Below are 21,742 nucleotides of genomic sequence, written 5' to 3' on the forward strand. Positions count from 1 at the left end.
ACATCTCCTGATTAATCTCTCATTATGAGGAGATTTCTAGTTTGCATATTTTAGAGGGAAAACTCTGAAAAATGAGCTACTGGTGTAATTGATAGCATGATATGTGACTCAGTTTCAAGAGAATTTGAAAGACAACTTGAGGGAACTGACAATGCAATGCTCACCACGGTGAGACGCCCAGTGATTATAGTTATTTATCATGTATGTATGTGTCTATTTATTACTATATATTACTACTTATTAATATATATATTAATAATTACTATAACAGTATCCATAGTTTAAGGATATAAATGTGGTCAATAGTATCTAATTCACTTGTGACCAAAGTATATGTGAAAAAAGGGGAATGTACCATTTACTAATACATACTCAAGACAGAAATCCATTTCTTTTTAGGGATTAGGTCTCTTTAAAAGCAGCTGGGAAACAGGCTACTTAATAATAGGAGAAAGTCAAAATATGTATAAAAAATTTTGATTAAAAACTTGTTGATATTTTATTACCTTTTCTGTATGTTTGGTCAGATTTACCTTTTGGAAAGCCCCTTTAGACTGTTTGGTTATTCCAGTAGTAGAACAGCCCCTGAATAACGCTGGTGTCTAACAAGGGTCCTGAGTTTCGAGAGTACCCATATTGTACTGTCTTTCAGTCTAGGAGCAATAGGTTACAGGCAAAGGACATTTTCCTCCCAGCCACACCTTACCTAAAATACTGCATTTTAAACTACAGAAGTAGATCGCTGACCCTCTGTTTTTTTCTGTATTTAATACAGCGAAAGAAGTAAAGAGAACATGGCCTGCTTTGTTCATAAATGTTTTCAGGTTGTGAGTGGAACTGAAGATGCTAATTTCTTCACTGGGTAAAAACTTAAGGCAATTTTTTCCAAATACACTGGGAAATCTGCATCTAAGTAGTGTTAAACACAGTGTACTGAAATTTGCACTTCAAGCCAGAAGTTATGCCTTGGAGGTTTATTTTAAGTAGAGTAGGCTTTGCCAGTTTCAACTGAACAGATTTACTGGTGGAGGTGGCTTGTGAGTGATTCCATACAGTGAAGTTTCTAACTGGAAGAACTAGAACCTTAGTTAGATACTATTTAAGTTAGTTTCGCTAAAGAAGAATTTAAACCCCTTTTTCAGAACTGGCGGATGTTTGTTAGAGAGCCATATTGACCTGCAGGTTCTTACAAGTCCCTTTTTATTCAAGGTCAAATTTGGCTCTGCCAGCTACAGTTTAGAGGTAAGAAAAGTCATGAAAAAAAATCCTGTTTTTCATGACTAAGAGGGTAAAAAAGTAACTTTGTAAAGCTGTGATTTTGTTATAAACCAGAACCCAAAGCCTGAGTGACAGTTCAAAAGATTTCTGATTTATTGTTGTGTGAAGCTTACCCCTAACCATCCCCAACTCAGAACGTGGACTCCACAGCCCAACTTTGCCTGAAGAGATACAATCTTGAATTTGTGGATTCCAAGGGGTTTCTTTGTCTTCCCTATTTTTCCATTGTCCTTCAGCCAAGCTCAGGAAGACCAAACTTGACTTTCCTAATATCATATCTGAGGTAAAAATCTAGAAAATGACCATAAAAAAGAAAGAAAGTGACTCAAGCAACTTCATGTACCTTCTCTAGACACCAGACAAAAGAGAAAAAACCCGTAAACTTATTCTTTGCCCTGAAGCTGAATTGGAGTATAATGCATTATCCTGTTATCATCATTAAACTTTAAAAAACAAGGATTACAAAAGTTAAAATTATTAAGTTTACAACATAAACTTTGTTCTGTTGCTTAGGTCTGTAGTTTAATAGTATACATGTAAATTTTGGCATAAGAATTTCACATCCTTAAAGATATTTTCTAATTAAGATGTCAAGATAAAGTCATCAGAAGTTACAGACAGGAATTACTCAATATGCTGAGTTGGACACACAAGGATCTCACCGAGTCCAACTCTTAAGTGCATCAGTGTGAATGAGGTCTGAAGTGGATCAGAAATCAAGTCCTGAGGCAAATGGAACGGAAGAAAATAAGACACTTTCTTCAAAGCTACGTTTCTTTAGAGTAGTTTTGAGCAAGGCAAGCCATGAATTGTGCTCTAATGCTGAATTGCATCTTAGTCAACCCAATTCGCTCTTTTGACTTAAGAAGGGCTAAATCTAAGTTAGAGTACCATTGGCTGTGAGTATCATAAGTTCCCATTGTGAACTTCGTTTATGGGTGAATGAAATGTGAAGTCTTCATTGCAGAATACTTTGTTGTGTGTTTTTTCTCAGTTCCCACCTATGGAGAGACATTAAAGTTTTGAATGATTTTTTTTTTCCTTTTTGTGCCATGATTTCTTCTATTTTCTGCTTCTCAGAAAGCATGATTTGTTTATTTGTGTGAGACTATGTGTTATAAAAGGATTAACTTGTTAATTGTTTTTTTCTAGTGCAGTTTTAAAAAGTCCTGTTTAAATAGGTGCTAATGTTTTTGGTCTGAAAGTCGCCATGTCTACTGCTACAATAAGGAGACAAGTCTTTTTTATTTTTTATTATCTTTGTGTTTTTTCCTGCAGAAAAAATTTCTTTTTTTGAAACTTTTTTGATACATTCCCCATGCATTGGTGTCCGTTTTGTGCATTTTCTAACCTCTAGTAGTCCAAATGCCTTTCCAGTCCTACATTGTAATGTATGAACATGATTACAGATACTGAATTACAGAAAGAGCTTTTTTTTTTGTGTCATGACTGTTATTAATCATATTTCAACTGAACAGATTTTTATACAATAAATTTTGCTTCATAAAAGTCTTCAGAACTTCATTAGTTTGTCTATGGAGTCTACGGAGAGGTGAATTTTAGTCTTTCAGCTCTCTGTTTTCTAACCTTTCTTTAGAGTCTCAAATGTGGGTGTATTTTTAAAAGTGAATAGTAAATACATGCCAATTTCCAACATCCTACTGCATCTGAATTACATTTCAATTTTAGGGATTTTTTTATAATGAGGGCCTTTTATCCTTCGTTTGATTTCACATGATGGAAAAGTAGCTGGCATGGATTATATCAGACTTTCCATAGAGCATCACCAAACAGGGGCCAGTCATAGAAAATCACAACCAACATGACCAAAAAAAAATTAGGAAATGAAAACAGATTATAACTGAAACCAGACTATCAAACTTTTTGACAGACAGACACTAGATTATAGTATAGCAGTTTATTCAGGAACCAGATGACAAGTAAACCTTCTCATGTTATGTGATGAGGCATACCTTTCTAAGCCAAACAGAATTACGTTGTAGACTGCAATTTGGATAGCCAGATTCAGTCTTTTCTTAAAGCTTTGTGTGAGCTTTCTGAAACCTGCAAGTGACTATCTTTTTTTTTAAACAAGATGTTAAGAACAAGGTGGATGGGGCAACACAAAGGTAAGCTATTTTTCATCAGCTGTAGTTAGTACTCTTGGATACAATGTCCTAGAAAGCATAATGGTTTTACAGGTACCACTGCTAGCTAAATAGAAGGTAAGCATGGAAGAAGAAAGATGGAGAGAACCTCAGAGAGCCCTCCAGATGCATTGTTCATGCATCTCATCTTGGTTTGTTTAATTCCTTTTTTGAAACTCACTTCTCTCTGCAGTTCATTTCAGACTAGAGCTGACTTGCTTCTCCTTTCCTTTACTTCACCCTTCACTGAAGTATCAAAACTGTCTCCTCACTGTACAGTGACATTTGTTGCTTGTGTTTGTTTAATCTCTCCTTTCTCTACCTTCTCCTTTTTCCTCTTTATACTTCATGATTGTATAATGTACAATGTGTACTTAAATTGGTGTAAACTTAATTTAAAGCAAGTTAAACTCACTTGTGTTGTAGGATTAGCTCTAATTCAACTAGATATATATCACTGTAACTAGGTGAATTGAGATATAAAGCTTTCTGATAAAGGCAAGACCATAGCAAGATAGCAATCCTCTGAGTATTTAAGGAAAAATTTTAACTTCAACCACAGTAGTTCTTTCTCATCTTGCATTTTTTACTATTCTCTTACACCTCTTTCCTTCAAGAAAAATATTAAGTTGATCTTCAGTACAAATTTTGACTTCACCTCTTTTTTCTCATCCCCTCTTCACTTCCCTCTCCAAAAGCAAATCCAAAGAGGAAGTTGGACTAGTAGTTCATATTTTATGCCTTAGCCTGTGACTTTGTTCTTTGGGTACCAAAACAAGTTGTTCTGTACAATAATAAATGAGTAGAATCTGGGTTTAAAGTGGAACAACCCAAGAATCTGTTCCTTTATGGGCAGTTTTTCTTTTGTTTTTTCTTATATAGCATTTTTTTCAAGCACACAAAATTGTAGTATATAAATTTATTAAGTTTTGTTAATATTCTCAGCAGTTACTGAGAAAATTGCTAAGCACAGTTTTGTATGGGCTTTCTTTGGTTCTCCTTGGCTGATTTTAGTTGAAATTTCAAATACTTTAATGATTAGTGGTTCACCTATTCTAATATTAGGTCAAACTCAAAGCTGAAACAGTAATTTTCAACTCTTACTTGGAAATAATTTTTTCTCTCTAAAATACATAAAATATACTTGTGACTCATTCAGAACCCTGATTTTGAACCTCCTAAATTTCCAGGAATTGGAATTTGTACCTTCATCCAAATTTCACAAATGAGATCAATTTCCATTACATTCTGAAATCAGGAGGGGAAAAATACTCTATTGAGACATTCTCTGATTGCATATTTCAGTCCCTATTCTGTGTCTGGAACTAATGCTAGATCAAAAGATTGTGAACAATTTACATGTGAAGATGAACAAGAAAATATTTCTACAATGCTTTTATTTCAGTGATCTTTTAAATAAGTAATACAAGTTTATTTTAAAAATATTAAAATTGGTTAGCTGGTAGTTCTAGCCACACATCCCTCCCAAAATTTTTGAATATTTTAGCAGTCTAGCTGGTGATCATGAGTTGAGGTTGGGTTTATTTTGGGGCTTTATTTTTTTTTTTTTACCAATTGGTGAAATGAGGAAATGGGAGATTAGATGATATGAGCACGGGTCACAGTGAGTAAGTGTCAGAGCTAAGAACTACTTGAGCTGGTTTTTTCCATCTCTTGCACCAAGCGAGGCTGCAAATGTTTATCATCATCATTGATGGAAGTGATTGCTTATGCTTTTTTTTTTTAATCTAGATTGTAATAGAAGTATGTGGCATATAATAGTTGTTCTTTTTATTCATGTTCAGATTCATTGTGGTCTTTCAAATGGTATTTACATGAATCTATGAAAGAGCAAAACATCATGGACTTTTAAAATAGAAATATTAGGCAATAAATAGTATAGCTGAAAAATCAATAATAAATGTAGGTGGCTTTTACTGCTAATTTAATTAAGTCTGTATCATGTGTAAAATTGCACAGAGACACATAGGTAGAGCTGCTTACCCATATTGAAATGTAACTCTAATATACCATTTGAAAACGAGCTGACATGAAACTTGCTATAAAAAATGAAATATTCTAAGATATTCAATATATCTGTGAATAAATGAGATGTGCAGAAGTAAAAAGGGAAAAAACAACTTCAAGTTGTCTAAAGAATTACTTGAAGATAATAGAGAGTTTTTGGTTTTTTTCCTTATTGATTATTCCCAGAACTTGAGGTTTCACAGTTAGATTGACAACTGAGTTATTTGCCCATACCTAGTGACTGACAACAGATAATGGAAAGGCTTTTACCATGATATAACAGCAGAGAATAATTTCTAATTTACTACTGTAGTTCTCATCAAAAGTACCCCAGCAAAAACAGTAGATTTATCACTTCAATTACTGGAATTTCACATTTAGTTTAAAGAGACATGTTTCTATAATGTGACAGGCTTTACAGATTCTGAACTTCTTCAGACATTTCAGCTATCAGAGTAATCAGGAAAAGATATAAATGAAAGCAATTGTTTTAGTTTTATAACTTTCAGTGCTGTCTACTGGCAAGAAACGAAACAGGCCATAAACTGATGGTCTTTGCCAAGTCTATGAAAGGAAAAAAGACATTCCATATCACAGTCTTTTTACTTTTTTTTAAACCAACTGTCTGATACTGGGTGAGAATAACATTAAAATAGTATTCAGGTAATATCTACAAATTAACTTTTATACATATATTTTTTTAAATTAGCCACCTAATGATGTAAAATGTTGTTTACCTCAAAATATATTGAGTATATTTTTAATACATTTATTCATATCGCTTCTGTCCAGCTTGCATGCCTCAAGCTATGAAGGAACCAAAAGATTAAAAAGAAGACTAACGTAAAAAACAAACAGTCAACAATCACAGGCTTCTGTACTCTAAAAAAAGTCCATGTGAATTATTTTAAACCTGATTTAAAATATTCTAACAGGTAGTGTTTTCTGCTTTTGGGGAAGATGGGGTGTTCACTGCTTTTTTTGAGGAGCAAGTCTATAATTTTTGTAAATCACCCCCCACTTGTTGGTTGTTCTCAGCTTGGGAAACAGCAAATGCTCCATGTAAACTGGGGATGCTGGGGTACTTCTGAGGTCCCAGACTTCAATACCCTAGATGTGTCCTAACTTCACGTCGGGGAATATCCGGCCACAGACCTGCTCCCATGTGCCCCTTTTCTTTTGCTTCATAGAGAGCCCTGATTTCTTGTGCAAAGGCAACCTTTGCATGTAAACTGATTGAGAATTCTGGATGATCCCCAAAGTGGATCCCAGGTCAGAGCACTGAGGAACAAAATGCTGGTGTGTGGGTTTGTGTCATGGCACTCTCCCATCAGTCAGCTTAAATGCAGTAAACAAATCTTAGTGAAGTACTCTGCTATACTTTCCATTTTATGGCAAGATAAATCAGTGCACCAAAGGAGATCTAATCTGTCTCTAGGTTCACTTCAGGAGATTTGGATCTATCTCCAGATAAATAGCCTTTATCCTAACATTATGCATATGCAGACAGACATACTGGTTCTCCCCGCAATTTCCCTTTTGCAGACAACCCTTGGCAATCCCTCCCATTTCTCATTAAATAAAAGGCATTGAAGGAGGCTTTTATAATGGATCCCTACCAGAGAAAGTCGGCATATTTTCATGTAGGATTCCTAGTTCTTCTGCAAACAGAGCTGTTGCTCTTAAATACAATCTTAATCAGAGATGTTCCTCCTCTCAGACCAGAGAGCAGGAGTGTAGGACTAGGAATCAAACCCACATTGCTTGAGTGCATGCTACAGAAGCCTTCCACTGGTGTGCCAGGTCAGATATGCTCTATTGTGTTACCCACACAAAGGTGCTAGCATAGCAAATTACCATAATAAAACCTCACCAACTAGTGAAAGCAGTAGGGATTTTCCCACAGCTGTTACAGAATTCATAAATAAGTTCACACAATTATGATATTTGATATAAATTAAATGCCATCGCACATGGTGCCTCTGGTGGTCGGATGATTGCTAGGGTGCAGCTTGTATCACGGAGCGTACATTTACTGACAGAAGGGGAGTTTATCTATTCTACAATATGTGAAAGGGGTCTTATTTGGGATTTGGTGTAGTAGAGCACTGTAGTAGTTAAGCCAGCTCTACAATTTTATGGCCTGCTACAGCTGAATTTTCAAGAAAGGCTGTGATTTAGATCACAGAAAGGAAGTATCTAAATGCTATATATGGTGTCGAACGTGCATAAGTGATTGAGCACATCTGTTTATGAGGTACAATACTTGAGTGATAATGTTTATGAGGAGTTCTATTAGGGTGAATAATATAGCTGCAGGTTAAATGCCTGTTTGGATTACTTTTATGTCCATTGATTTAAAGTAGATCGAAATAGATTGGTCACAAATTCCAGGTTTGGGTTGTTTGTGTGTTTGTTTACTCTTACAGAGGCCGGGGAGGAAGTTTTAATTAGTTCTGTGCCAATGAAGGTCTAACCTCTTAACCTCAAGAAAGCAAAATAAGGGACTGTAAAATCCCAAGGTGGTAGCCCCAAATGAACCTGCAGCTCTTCTCTGGGTTATATAGATTCTTCCTCCCAAAATTGAAGGTAGCAGTATTTTGGAACATGACTAGCATTTTATTTATAATATTCATAAAATAGTATTTCAGACATCTTAGCAGCAGAAACGCTAAGCCGAAGTTAAACTTAGAATAAGTGTTTTCTTAAGAAAAATTTTTTTCAAATAATTTCATCTCACAGTCATGTAGAATGGCAGATGTTTGCAAATCTTGGTGTAAAACTGATTGAAATATTTTAAGAAAACTGAAATAATGTCAGTGGCAAAATTTATTTTACCAAGTGCAGATGTAAGACATCAAGTTCTCAGACTGATGGCAGAATTAACAAAAAACACCATCTGGTTCAATAATTATCTGAGAATACCCATATTCTTGGATTTGTTTTAATACCACTTAGTTCCCAGCTTTATTTTATCAGTGTTTGCACACCAATGAGACTAGATTGTGCAAAATGAAGACTACTTCCATCTGATCGTTTTTAAAAAAACAACGTGTTTTTGCATGAATAATGAATCTTTGAATTGTTACTAAACAAGCAAATTATTTGCGTATGTGTCACATCGGTTATCAAGTTTGCACATGTGACAGCTTCAACAGCCGTCACATAAAATGCATAGAGCTTGTAACCATATGTTTTTGCTTGACAAAAAGCTAAAACTCAAGATCAATTTTCAATATGGAATGCACAAATTAACACTTTAAAATGCACCACAAATTTGGCAAAATATGCAGAAATAGCACGTTTCTAGATATTAACTGATATCTTTGGATTCGACCTTAAGGTATTCCATCATTTTGATTAAAAGACTGATTTCTCATAAAACCACAGTCTGTTGGAGGCGCAAAGCCAATGACATTTGAGCATTCATATATTTTCATAAACTTTGAACAATGTCAGTGAGACACCTCTTCAATCTTGGCCACACAACAGCAGGGTATTCAATCTTTCTTTAGTTTAAGACAGAAAATTTGAATATCAGCATAGGGTTATTAATGTGACAGTTCACATGGCATGCACCATGTTGATTCTTAAAAAGCAGATCTGGGGAATGTATAGAGCGCTCCGCTTTGTACTCTTGCTCTTAAAAATCCAACAGAAAGCCTTAAAATGCGTTTTTACAGCTTGATCGTTGCATTTTTAGTAGTAAAACATGAAGAAAATTGACTACAGTTTTACACCTTGAAAGTTCCTGATATTATTTGTGTGATTCTATCATCTGTTGTGTTTAATATTAAAGATGTACAACAGATCTCATAATGTATTATTTAATTCTTTTTGTTTGTTAAAAAATGGCACTAGCAAGTGACTAAGCAGCCATGCAGCTAAATATTTAGTTACACCACCTCCCCCTTTTTTTTGACTGACTTAATGTCTGTCAAAATTTATATCATTCCAAATAAATAGACACCCCCCTTGCTTATTTCTTTAAATTCAGATTTTTGAGTAATGTAATGTTGCTCAATGTAAGCATGTCATTTTACATTACATCATGTTGTAGGTCAGATGCAATGTAACTTTTTATGATGCATTGTAAATGACAAAACGTGCTGCAATATGTGATATATATTGGTACGTGCCCCTGATAACATCGCTTTTTCTTTAGAGTGTTGTCGCCTGAGCAGCTTGGGAGAAACCAGATGGGCTGTGAGGGGAAGATGAGCAATTCTGTCTTGCCCAAACTGCAAATGTGACAACACACTGTTAAGACAGGAGACAGCGAGGTGCATGTGTTAATATAATACAAGGCACCCACAGATGTCCCAAAGTTTTCATTTAAAAAGCCCTGTTAAACAAACAAAACCCAGAATCTCATCCTATTTCAGTGACAGTTGGAAGACCAGCTATTACTCTTACACAAAGTGGGGTAGAAGTCTGATTGGTTTTAGATCCGTGGGTGCCTGCTAATAAATACTGGCTACTCCTGTACAGGAAGAAACAAGAAAAATGTCTTGCAATTCAGCCTTCCAGTTCCCTCAAAAATTCCAAATTTACTGCAATAATTTAATATTTCTATATCTCCTATCTCCTATAGGAGATGTATTTCTATATCTCCTATCTCGAAGGATGTTGAAATCTGTTAGTCTTCCATTGCATCCAGAAGGCTTCACTTCCCCGTGAAAACCAGCTGTAGCTGAGGTGAAACATGCAGGGTTTTCAACACAGAGCAACATTACATGACTAATGTAATTTTCAGTTTAAACTGTAGGGGAAACACAGATAAGTGTAATGTAACTTAAAAATATCGGAACTTTTCGAGGACATTCTTACTTTTGGAAAATGTCCTACAGGAATCTACCGAAAGTGTCTCACCTGAAAAATTGCACAGCATTTCCTCCTGCATGATGCCCCACAGTGATAGCAACAAATGTAGTAAAAGGTCAGTATTCTTAATGACTTGAAATGTCCTAGTTAGGACATTAGGGGAATAAAAGGACTCTTTTCCATTGTAGTGCGACCACATGTGTAAGCTGTTCAACAACAGGAGTTCACTGTTACTAGTTTACTCTCATTGTGTCTTTAGATTGTGAACCCTTTCAGTGGATTGCTTTCCTGAGCTCCTGTGTTTGTACAGGGCCTGGCACAATACCCCTAAGAACAATTACAACAAATAAATTGTAAATAAAACACTACTAATGCTGCTTAATGCCATGCAGGGGTATCACTTCATTGCTGACTGAGAAGCTAAAGAATTCTGCTGTCTCATCTCCACCAGTTTCCAAGATTACTGAAGTTGTAGGCATAATGTTAGACCTGCAGACCAATTTGTGATGCTGGTTTTAAGTGGTATTACCTATCTATGTGTTTGGATGCATGTGTATTTCTCAATTGATTACATACCCTTTTCTTGTTGTGAGGTTGGATGGACTGAATATTTCACAAATGGCAGTTGCATACAGTTACCTAACCAAAAAGTAAGTAGTAAACTACATCCAGAACCCTATAAAAAAGCAAACACTAACTTTAATAATTGTCTGTAATTGGAAGGGTGTGGCTAAGTAACATTTTTCACAAAAATCAAATTTTGTTTACATTTTGTTTTTAGTCTTGGTCCATATCTTTGGAACACTTTACTTTTTCTATGCCTTCTCCTGCCAGTTAATCAAGTGTTCACAGAAGTCTTTTTGAGAGTTTTATTTGAGTTCTGTTCAACTGTAGAAAAGTGAAAGCATAGCAAAAAGAAAAAAAAAGGCAGTAGAAAATTATTTGATGTAATGGATAAAAATGCCTTAATTTGAAGAAGAAAGACTCTTGTGGTTTTGAGGTCTTCTAGCAATGAAGGGTTTTTTTTTCTTTTTCCCAGTACTTCTAAGGAGAATGTTGCTATATAATAAAAGAATCTACAGGACAAAATCTTTCCTGTTTTAAGACAGTTACTATGTAATGGCTTTCTTCTTCTTGTGCAGTTGTGATGAGAGCTGTGTGAATGGCTGAGCTGTTCCAAAAGGCCATATTTTCAGAGTTGAGAATAGCTGGGGGAACGCTAAGAGCTTCTTGATGCTGCTTCTTTTTCCACTAACTTTTCTTCTTTCTTATTCAGCTGCAGTAGAAATTGGGTGGGAATTGATAATCCTTTAGGAATGTAGCTTTTGACACTTATCTGGTGGATGATAATTAATGCATTCCAAGAGGATTATCATAGTGGACTGTAGTTATAAAAGAGTGACATTCCATTTACGTGGAGTGAAACTTTAATATATGGCTGTCTCTACAACGTCTTTTTAGGTGAAATCTTCAACCTCTCAACTCCAGTCAGTGTAGCTCCACCCAGTCCAGCTGTAATGAGAGGAACTGTGGGCACAGGCAGATTTTACCAGCATGTTACTGTGCCTTAAAAGCGTAGAAACCCCCAAAATATTATTGTTAACACAGCATGTATGTAATTGTTTCAGAGATATTCAGAATGAAGTATTTTGTTTGTTGACTTCAAGAGGAGTAATGTTTGCAAAGATGTTGAAATAGAGGATAAAGGCTGGGGGCAGTGGGATTAAGATAGTTCTTTGATTTTTGTAAGCAACATTTTTGTAAGCATATAAACTTCACTGTAATATTGGAATAGAATGAAAGTTTCACAGACAAGTTACTCAGAACTGAGCTATCTTTAAAAACTTGCAAATTACTATATCTCTTTACTAATAAGATTTTTTTTGATTTATGATAATGCTTTTCGGCGAGGTTAGCTGATCTGCTCTACTGTCTTTTGTGAAGAGCAAAGCAGCCTGTTTTCCTGAAATTGGTGGGATTTGGGACTGACTTGCCCATCCCACCATTGTATGGGACAGGAGCCTGTGCCCCCACAAGGGTCTAGGGAACATTTTGACTCAGCTGAAAGAGCCGGTTTCTTTATGGTTTTGAATATTGGTGGCACAAAGTTTCCTGTGGTATTAGGAGATGAATGGGTTTTGCATCTATTTAAAATAGAGAATATTGATGAGGATGATAGCGATAAATTATTGCCTTTAGGTTCCAAGTGTTACAGAACACAGTATGACAGCATCAAAAAGGCTATAGCTGATTATATCGTACATTGCTGTACAATCTAGGTAATTTTATAACCTTATAGCAGTAGTCTGCTATGATTCAACTGCAGAAAAATTGTCAATATACGTTTTAGTATACCTTTGCATTTGTTCTTTTACTGTCCTAAGTTAATCTTAGGGAGGAAGTGTTATTAGCCACCAGCCATTTGTCAGGATGGACTTGATTTCTGTTTCACTGCACTGACTTCTGCATTGCATTGCAGATGCTATGTGGGTGCTAACAGGCTCACTGTACTAATCTGTAGCAGCATCCCTCTCTCTCTCCAGCAAGAAAAATTCCTTTCTTATATTCCATTAGTATTTTTGTTTGGTTCAGTATTAGAGTATACGGTCTGGTTTTGTGGTTAACTACCTTCCTGTTATGACCTACTACCAATGTGCAAAAAAAAGTATTTTTCAGTAGAAAAATAAATGAAAAATGTCAGGCAATTCTCAGAACTACAAGACTAGTTTCAGAATCTGTACAGAAGTATTCTGTAAGGTGCCCAAGTTGAGGTCAAATTCCTCCAATACATCCTGATGCATAGTAAAGATTACATAAATGTTAAACAAGAATACCATCTCAAAAAATGCATTTCCTTTATCTAGAAAACAAATTTGTGTCATGAAGTTGCAGATGTAGGAAATGAAAACAATTTTTAGGGTCCCCTAGTCAAACCCACAACATATAAGATTACTGAATAAAATAAGTTTTACAGCACTCTGTCCCATCTTTGCTGTGAAAAGCAAAGATCCATTTAAATTGAAATTTGAAGTAGGTTCAAAAAGAAGGAAAACCTCTACATTTGTAAAAGAATGTAAACGCAACATTTATAAGGATCAGAAACTCCTTTTAAATATCACGATGAAAAATTCATCATAACATTGGAGTTGATGCAGGGAAGAAGTCGTATTTCAATCATTAAAAGCTTAATTTTCAGCTCAATAAATGTATTTTTTCTAATGTACCATTTCATGGAACAGTATGATCCTGTTTATATTTTGAATCTCACAAGTGAAGGTGTTTCTGTTATATTAAAGGGTCTGTTAATAGTAGTATTTTAGTATTTTAGACAGGGCCTGACTAAAATTCTTGGCAGTCCGTGGGAAATATTTTTGCTGGTTTCAGTGGGATTTGGAACAGACCAATAGAACTTGCATTAAGGGAAGTCCCATAATGTTGCATGCTGCACACATTGCAAGCCTATCCTCTGATGAACAACCAGAGCACACCTTTAGGTTGTCATGTGCTGTGGCATGCCCGATGGATTAGCACATCGCCAGGATGCCTGGTTAGGCCATCCACAAGTATTGTGGCAATTATGAGAGAGACAGAGCCAAAATTAGTACCATGAACACAACAAATATGGGAGGTATTTTCAAACTAAGAGGCACCCTTGAACAAATAAGTCAGTGAAAGTCTTCCTTAATCCCCTATTATTTTTCTTGACAATATTCTTCTCTCTTTTTACTTTGTTCTCATTTGTTTCCTGTTTATATTGTTATCTTCTTTGCACTTCTAAGAAAATCTCCATTTTATCTGGCCATGGGAGGGTGCCATGACAATTTGATGTTTCTTGCCTCCTCACTTGTAAGAGGTGAGGGTTGCAGTCTGCTGGCTTTTTTACATCCTAGATAACTCTGCAGATTAATGTTCCTAATGTAGTGTGGTACCTGAATGTTTCTAAATATTTCAGGTGAAAACTTGGTCTCATCATCACCTTAATGTCCCATTCTCTCCTCTTCCAAAAAAAAATAATGAAGATGCATTCATACATATGCTACATCTGGCTTGATTTCTTTTTCTTTTTCAGTTTTTAGGTTCAAATAGTAGTAATGATTAATAACATAATAGCACTGAGACATTTATTTCTCCTCTCAAATAGGAAGTTAGTAAATTTATTGTTTCACAAAAGGACATCCGTTTTAAAGTGTATAGGGAAAATGTATCAAAATATTAATTAGACTTTTCTTTTGTTTTGCTAGTTTGCATTAGACAGATGGAATTCTGATCTTTAACAGCATCATGACTCATGAAACTGCTTGTGTACTAAAATGCCATTATTAACACAACAGTAGTTTTCAGCAGTTGGTAATTATTGGCATAATTAAACATTTATCAAGAAACAAGTATTTATCATTCATTAAACTTTCATTAAAAATCCATCTTAGTACAAGCTAGATTAGCCAGTGATTTTCAAGTGATAACTTCTTAACTTCTGGCAGGAACGTAGAGCATTTTGTTGGCAAAGAAAGTCGTGTTTAATGCAACCTTTCAGGTTTTGTAAATAGTTGTAACATTTCAGATTTAGGAGTGCTATTTTTAGGCATTCTATAAGACTCAGACAAGAAAGTACTTGGCTATTTTCTGTAGGGTTTACTAAGTTTGGCACTTTTTAACAGTGTATTTGGGAAAACAAGATGCCCTTGGCCGTGAAAAGCCAGTGCTAAGTTTGCTTTATAACTGCATTTACATGACTTAAATTCCCTCACACCCTGATATGTTTACATATATTGGGATGTTAAAATTTATTTTTGTTAATGGATCATCTCATAAAATCTGCCTCATGATTTTGCAAAAGGATGGAATCTCAGACTAGATATTTGTAATTGGGAAATCTTGACAAGATTTCTGGTCCTGATATAGTATTTTCTAACACTTCAGCACTTCTTATTATTAAAGAAGAAAATATGCATATTTTCTTATTTAAAAACAAAGAGACCCATTACATCTCTGAAAGGTTTTGGTTTTATTTTGCAGAGTGAAGTATAAGACATTATGCCTGGTCTGTTCAATTTTGACCAATTCATTGGCAGACTGATTATTTGTTGGCGTGTTTAGATATTAATAAAGGTAATTTGTGTGAATTTCAGCATGCAGAAAAATAAGATTAGTCAATGACCTGTAGTTCCTTCACATTCCAATTATCTTATTTAACTGTTTTTAAGTCTTTTCTCCTTGGTTATTTGTTATTTTCCTCAATTCTCATCTGCCATTCCCACTAACCCTTATTATCGGGGAAGCACTGGCTTACTTAATCTTACAGCTACCGATTGGCTATCTTACCTCCCAGCCCTTTGTTCCTTCTCTTGCTTATAGGTACAATAGGATATATTACTTAACCCCTCTTATACAATTTTGCAAGAGGTACCAATTTGACAAGGTTAGTATAAGTTTAAAATGCTGTAATGTGATTGTCTAGATTGTGGTGGAGGAAAAACAGTATTTAGTGAGCAAGACTGTCTCAGAAAGCTCCTTCATGTACATACAAGAGCTTCACATCTTAGCCCATATTCAGCAACTTTGTGTTTTCTCTTGGGCAAAAAATTTACTGTATCAGTGCTTTTATGTCACAAGAATGAATTGAATTCGTACCCTTTAGTGCAAACAACAATAGACAGAGTGGTAACCTAGTGGAAAACAAATAGACGCCCCGTCCCTTTTGGGGATTCAGAGAGGTTCAGAAAGATGGAGCTGACGGTAGAGAGGTGGCAGATAAAAACAGGCTGAAGCAGGAAAGAATCCTGCGGTCATTTATTACCATGCCATCTTCATAGTGTTTGCTGAACCAAGGTGCAGAGTAATGATTCAGACAAATGATGTTAATAATAATAGCTGGCCCTTTGGCAAAAATGGAATACCTAGTATTGCAGCATGAGACCTAATCAGATTCTCCAAAACTTGCTTCAGACTGATAGAATTTTTTGTCATCAGGTTTTCCATCAATAGATTCTCCCTGGATGCTATATTTTTAAAGGAAGTAAAGTGCTAAACCGTTATTTTCCATGAAGGTAAAAACCCCAAGATTTTAAATATTATGATATTTAATTTATAGTTTAAAACTAGTTTTAAAATACCATGTTATTTCTGGTTTGGTTTTGGTGGAATTTGAACTGTTAAAATCAACGGTATCTGCAAGGTACTTGTAGTAATGATGGATTACTTGATCACATTTAGAAACTTTCTGGAGTTCATTATCTTTTTTTTCACATGATCATCACAGAATTCCCCTTATTTATTGTAAGTGAATAATAACAAGTATGCTTTACAGTACTTTTTATTGCACTGGTAAAAACAATGTCCTTGTAACGCCTAGCTATGGATTTTAAATAAGGGATAGTTGCTAGTAACTGCTGATCTGATTAATTGCTTTGGCCTGTTGTTAGGATGAAAGAACATTTACACCCAAAAAAGCTTACTAACCATTTTGTATTGTTCACGTATGACATGGTTTTGTTGTTTTTTTTAATAATACCTGCAGGTTTTAGGCATATAGGTTGCAATTATTTTTATTAGCTGTTTTTCTGTTAACAACATAACCAACATCTGTTTTAATCTAAACATCATCAGACTTATTAATTAGGTACGTTTTGGCATCAATTTATCACACATGCTTTGACACTTTTGATACTTGAAGCATAAGCTATTATGTGTAATGAAAAAAAAAGTATGATTTGGAGTAAGTGTTATACATCATCTGTAGGGGACAATTATGTTGGCATGTGGGAGGTTAATGTACACACTCTAGATTCCTTTGCTTGATTTGCTGTTTTCTTCTTCATAACTCTAGGTAAACAGTTTGTGCTGCTATTTAATGCACAGGTTAAGTGTAGTTGCAGGCTATTATACATCATTAGAGTAAGTAATATTCAGCTGTGGAAGAAAGATGGAAGCTTTTCACTTGTAGCCACTTGGACATTTCATTTTTCATCTAGTATGCCACTGCAAAAATTAGTTGTGGCAGGCCTGATGTAATTTATAGCCTGGTACCCTGAAATTAAGCAATGAATCACACCATTTTGGCTGATTAGAGTTAATGCATTTTTCCCGATGACATATTTTGTAAAACAATGCAGTTTATTCTAAACTTTGCCTTATCAGACCTAGTAATTTCTCACGTCAACCTGTGCAATGGATTGTACCACGTACAGTGAACTCTATCACCACATTTCTTTTGGTACTGAATTGTAGTTATCTTCTAGTTTAAAGGGACAGCCTTCCCTTTCTTTCTTAATTTTCTCATTAGAAAATACCAACTTTTCTCTCCCTTCATCCCTCATCCTCCATTCTCAAACGAGACAATTCAAAAGCAAAACACAGAATATCACAATTCAATGCAGCTTGATTGAAAATGCAGGGTATAATGATCAAGTGAGTAGAGACCATTGGATTGTGCCTCAGGCCTTCACACTCTGGATCTGGTCAATAACAAATTTATTACTAATCAAATCCAATAAATACAAAACAGCATACATTTATTTTTATTTGGCACCCAGCTGGTCACAGAATAATAATAAAACAGGTAAGTCAGAGACTGCCTTTCTGAGAATGTGCTGTAACTGATGCATGCTGCACTTAAAGCTCCTGTATGTCATAAGCAGATGGCCAGTTCCCAAGAAGCCTTGTTGTGTTTGTCTGATTACCAGTGGGCATTGTGTCCCATTTGCCTGTGGAATATATTAATGGTTCCAGCTCTTGAGTTTGGAGAATTCTGTTTGCTGAGATACTTCGTGATAGGGAGAGGTATCACTGCAGAACAGGATCTATAGGTATTAGTGTCAAGAAGAATAATGTCTTCCCTGCCCTTTTTCCTGGGTTATTGCATGGGGTGTACAAAGACTGGGATGAGTTAATAGAAAACAAAGAAACTAAAGGTGTTTGGGGAGGGGAGCAGAATCAACAACATAGCTGAGACATGCGAATTTTACTGTTGCCAAAAATAGCGTGTGACTATTCTTTCCCCCCAAAGCACTAACATGCAGAAGAGCACAAGACATAATCATTGCAGGCATCTTACACCATGTAAAACCGGCACAGACAAACAGTGCATAGCTAATGTAAAGCTGACATTCAGTATCCAGGATTTTTTTTGTATTCACATATTTTTATATGTGTGTGCGTGAAATTTAGCTAAAACTTCTCGTTGCTGCAATTTGTTACGCAGACACATTATGAATTACAAAGTGTATGCCAAAAATGCAAACTGAATAAAATTATTGGGAATGTTTAATGATATGAAAAGTGCAGCTTATGTTGTTTCAAAGTCAGATAGTTCAAAAATTCTTTATTTCTTAGCTGATGGAGTCCCTATATTTTTGAACTGTCTGTGGAAACCAGCGAGAGTCTTCAACATGTAGGAGAAAAAGGCAGCATACCTGCAAAACTCCAGCCTACCTTGTTCACACCCAGGATAGGAGAAAATGATTTATTATCTGTCCCTTGAATTTCTCTGAGCGTTCTGTCTAAACTTTAAAAGCAGATTACATTTGCGATTAAACCTGAACAAATGTTGTTTTAACTAGACTGCAATATATGTTATTGACAACAAGCTTTTTTCCCCCCTGAAAATAACATTGGTGCTTAGGCATGCAATTTACAAAAATGACAAGGAAGGGTGGTACTTTTCCCAAGGTGAATGTGAGTTGACTGATTAGCTGGTATTTTAACTTAGGTTCTTGCAAATTACAGACATAAGAAACCCTGCAATTTATATGTACTTTAGAAGTGAAAGCTTTAATCCCATGATTCATGAAAGTAAAGTGGTAATAATTTAAGTACCATATTTTATTTATCCCTCAGAGTTGTCAGCTGATACCAGAAGTATTCTCACTATTTTTGGGTTGCTGCCTTTGGCCACCTAATTGCTTCTTAGGAAGTAAGAGGGAAATTGCTTATATAACTACATGGATTGTCTTTGGCAACGTCAAGCCAAGGCATCAATCAGTCCATCTGGGTAAAATCACAAGCTGACTCCGATATTGCTAAATATTTATACTGTCAAATACACACAGACATCCAGATGAAAAGAGGCATTCATTAGGAATGCTCCAGCTTGTCAGTTTAAAGATGTAGATTAGAGCAAAACCTCCCACTATGATACTGAGTGCTCAGGAAAAGTCTATATTTAGCCATTCTGAGCAATAAATATCATCATATTGCCTCATTTAGGTAAATAGAGAATGAATATTGTCAAGATGATCTAGAGATAATGTAAACAGATCCCTGCTCAGAGTCTGTGTTACTAGGGTAAATTCCAGGACATTGGTGTGCTGCTGATGCTTTTCGGTTTAACCCTATTTCTTAATCGCATTCCTATCCCCTTTACATTAACAGTAAGATTTTTTCCTTGCAGATGAGAAGGGAAGGGGGGGGGAGGGAGATAAGGTGGGGTTTCTTTTTAAACAAAAGGTGATTTTAAATTCTAACTGAGCTATTACATTAATTAGTAGTTTTGCTCTAATATTTTCTTGGCACTGCTAAAGACTGCTGCTGCTGCTGTTGCTAGAAAATACTGATATCTGTAGCAACGCTGAAGCTCATTCCAGAGTTTGACATGGGAACTGACAAAGCCCATCAGTCAGCAGAACATCACAGCTCTGAGGTTAAGACATGATTTCAAGAGTACACCCAGTTAAGACTCACAGTGGAATTTCTTTTATAGCACTCTTTTTTTCTGTGATAAGATGAGACATATTGTAAGAATAAGTGATGAAAGATCAGTACTTTCATGAGACTTAAGTTACTGTCCTGCTTCAAAGTGGGTGGCTTGTCCTGAGAAATTAAGAGTAAAATTTGTTCACTACACTATATACACAAAAAAAGATAGCAGACGGTGTTTTTTTACGTTTTGTGGGAGGCTGTGTCTCCCTCCAGTAGAATCAGCACCTTGGAAGTTACATACAAGGAGAGTGGTGACTGACGTCAAAGTTTTAGTTAATTACACAAGATGATTTTTTTAGATTAATAATTAACATCTCTCTCTATAACTAAATATCTGTAATTAATCAGCAAATCATAATGTGGAGACTAATTAACTTCAAACTCAAATCTTAACAGAAAATCCATATTACTATCCAGCATCATTAATTACTCCCGTAATCAAAGTTATCCCTCATGGGATTTGACATAAAGCTTTGTAGGTTTATAAACCGAGCTATTATCAGAAAAAAAAAAAAATAAATTTTGAAAGGGTCTTCAAATAGCATTATAGATAACTAAAGTATTAGATGGAAAATTTAAACAAGTTTTCATTTTGTCTGTATTACATTATCAATAATCCACTCACTGAAGCTGGGTAAGTAACTAAGAGTGCCATTACCTTCTCACCATGTGAATCTGGTTTTTTGTTGATTTCTTTTTTTTTTTTTTTCTGTTGGAGTTACAGCAGTGATTTCTGTCAGAGGATTCATTTGTCAGTGTCTTTTAAAAATATGCCACACTTTCTGGTAGCATTTGCTGTGATGCTATCCGTGCTAGTTATCTGTTTACAAAAGAGATTAACAGCTATTTATGTCCTGGTATTAATCACAAGAAAGTATTATTAAAAAAAAAAAAAAGGTTGATCCTTAAGATACAGAAATATCTTTAGCAGTTGATTAGTCGATGTTCAGTGGGAAAAAAAAGGACAAAGTAGGGATGTGATGCCAAAAAACCTCACCCCCAAAAAATCTTATTTTAATTAGCATGTCCATCACAACTAGAAAGATTTGGAATGTGTTCATGTTAATTTTTAATAAACAGGAAAGTCAATAGTATCATTATAGCACACTGAAATCCCTTAGCTGTTTTTCATTTAGAAAGTTAGGCATTAAAATTGTGTCTAAAATCCACATTTCAATTATTTTATCACCTAGTCTTGCAAGTGCACACATCTGATACTGTTCTTTTGTGTGGCAGCTGTAAAAATTGTAAGCAATTTTTACTGTCAAGAAAACTCTGAATAAATAGAGGCTGTTAACTTAGGCAGATATCTGAGGTTATTTGGTGGCAATCAAGAACTCACAGCACTTCAACTAATGGGTTATGATCAGAAACTGTTCCTAATAGCCAGCTAGACGGATCTGAATATGAAGATTTCTATAATTTTGTTGTCAGCTTGTGATGTACTCTAGTGCTAATTATTTGGAACAATTATGTTTTCCTAATAACAAAAGAAGAAGCAGTGAATTAAGCAGGCTTACCTTCAGATCTTTAGATAACAGTTTAAATGCACTTGCCATTAAGAAGTAACATTTCTTTTTCCTGTGTGGAACCCTAATTATTGAAGATGCTTGTCTTTTAAAATCTACTTCTACTTTTTTAAGCATGTTCAATGTGTCAGTTTACACTGATGACTTCAGTAACTAGTATTTTCTCAGTCTTAGGTTTATGCCCGTACCTCCCATAGACTGCTTACTTCATTTGGTTATTCAAAAACCATAATTAGTGCA

At 35.3% G+C, this 21,742-nt stretch overlaps 1 protein-coding gene across 2 annotated transcripts in view; it reads left to right on the forward strand.

Moving 5' to 3' along the window:
- The window catches only part of ZNF407 (zinc finger protein 407), a 335,285-nt gene that overhangs the window by 291,780 nt on the left and 21,763 nt on the right, over positions 1–21,742 (forward strand). The window lies entirely within an intron of this gene.

Source organism: Pipra filicauda, unplaced genomic scaffold (assembly GCF_003945595.2).
Source record: "Pipra filicauda isolate LSUMZ 115617 unplaced genomic scaffold, ASM394559v2 scaffold4_size7858003_pilon, whole genome shotgun sequence".
In the NCBI taxonomy this organism is placed as follows: domain Eukaryota; kingdom Metazoa; phylum Chordata; class Aves; order Passeriformes; family Pipridae; genus Pipra; species Pipra filicauda.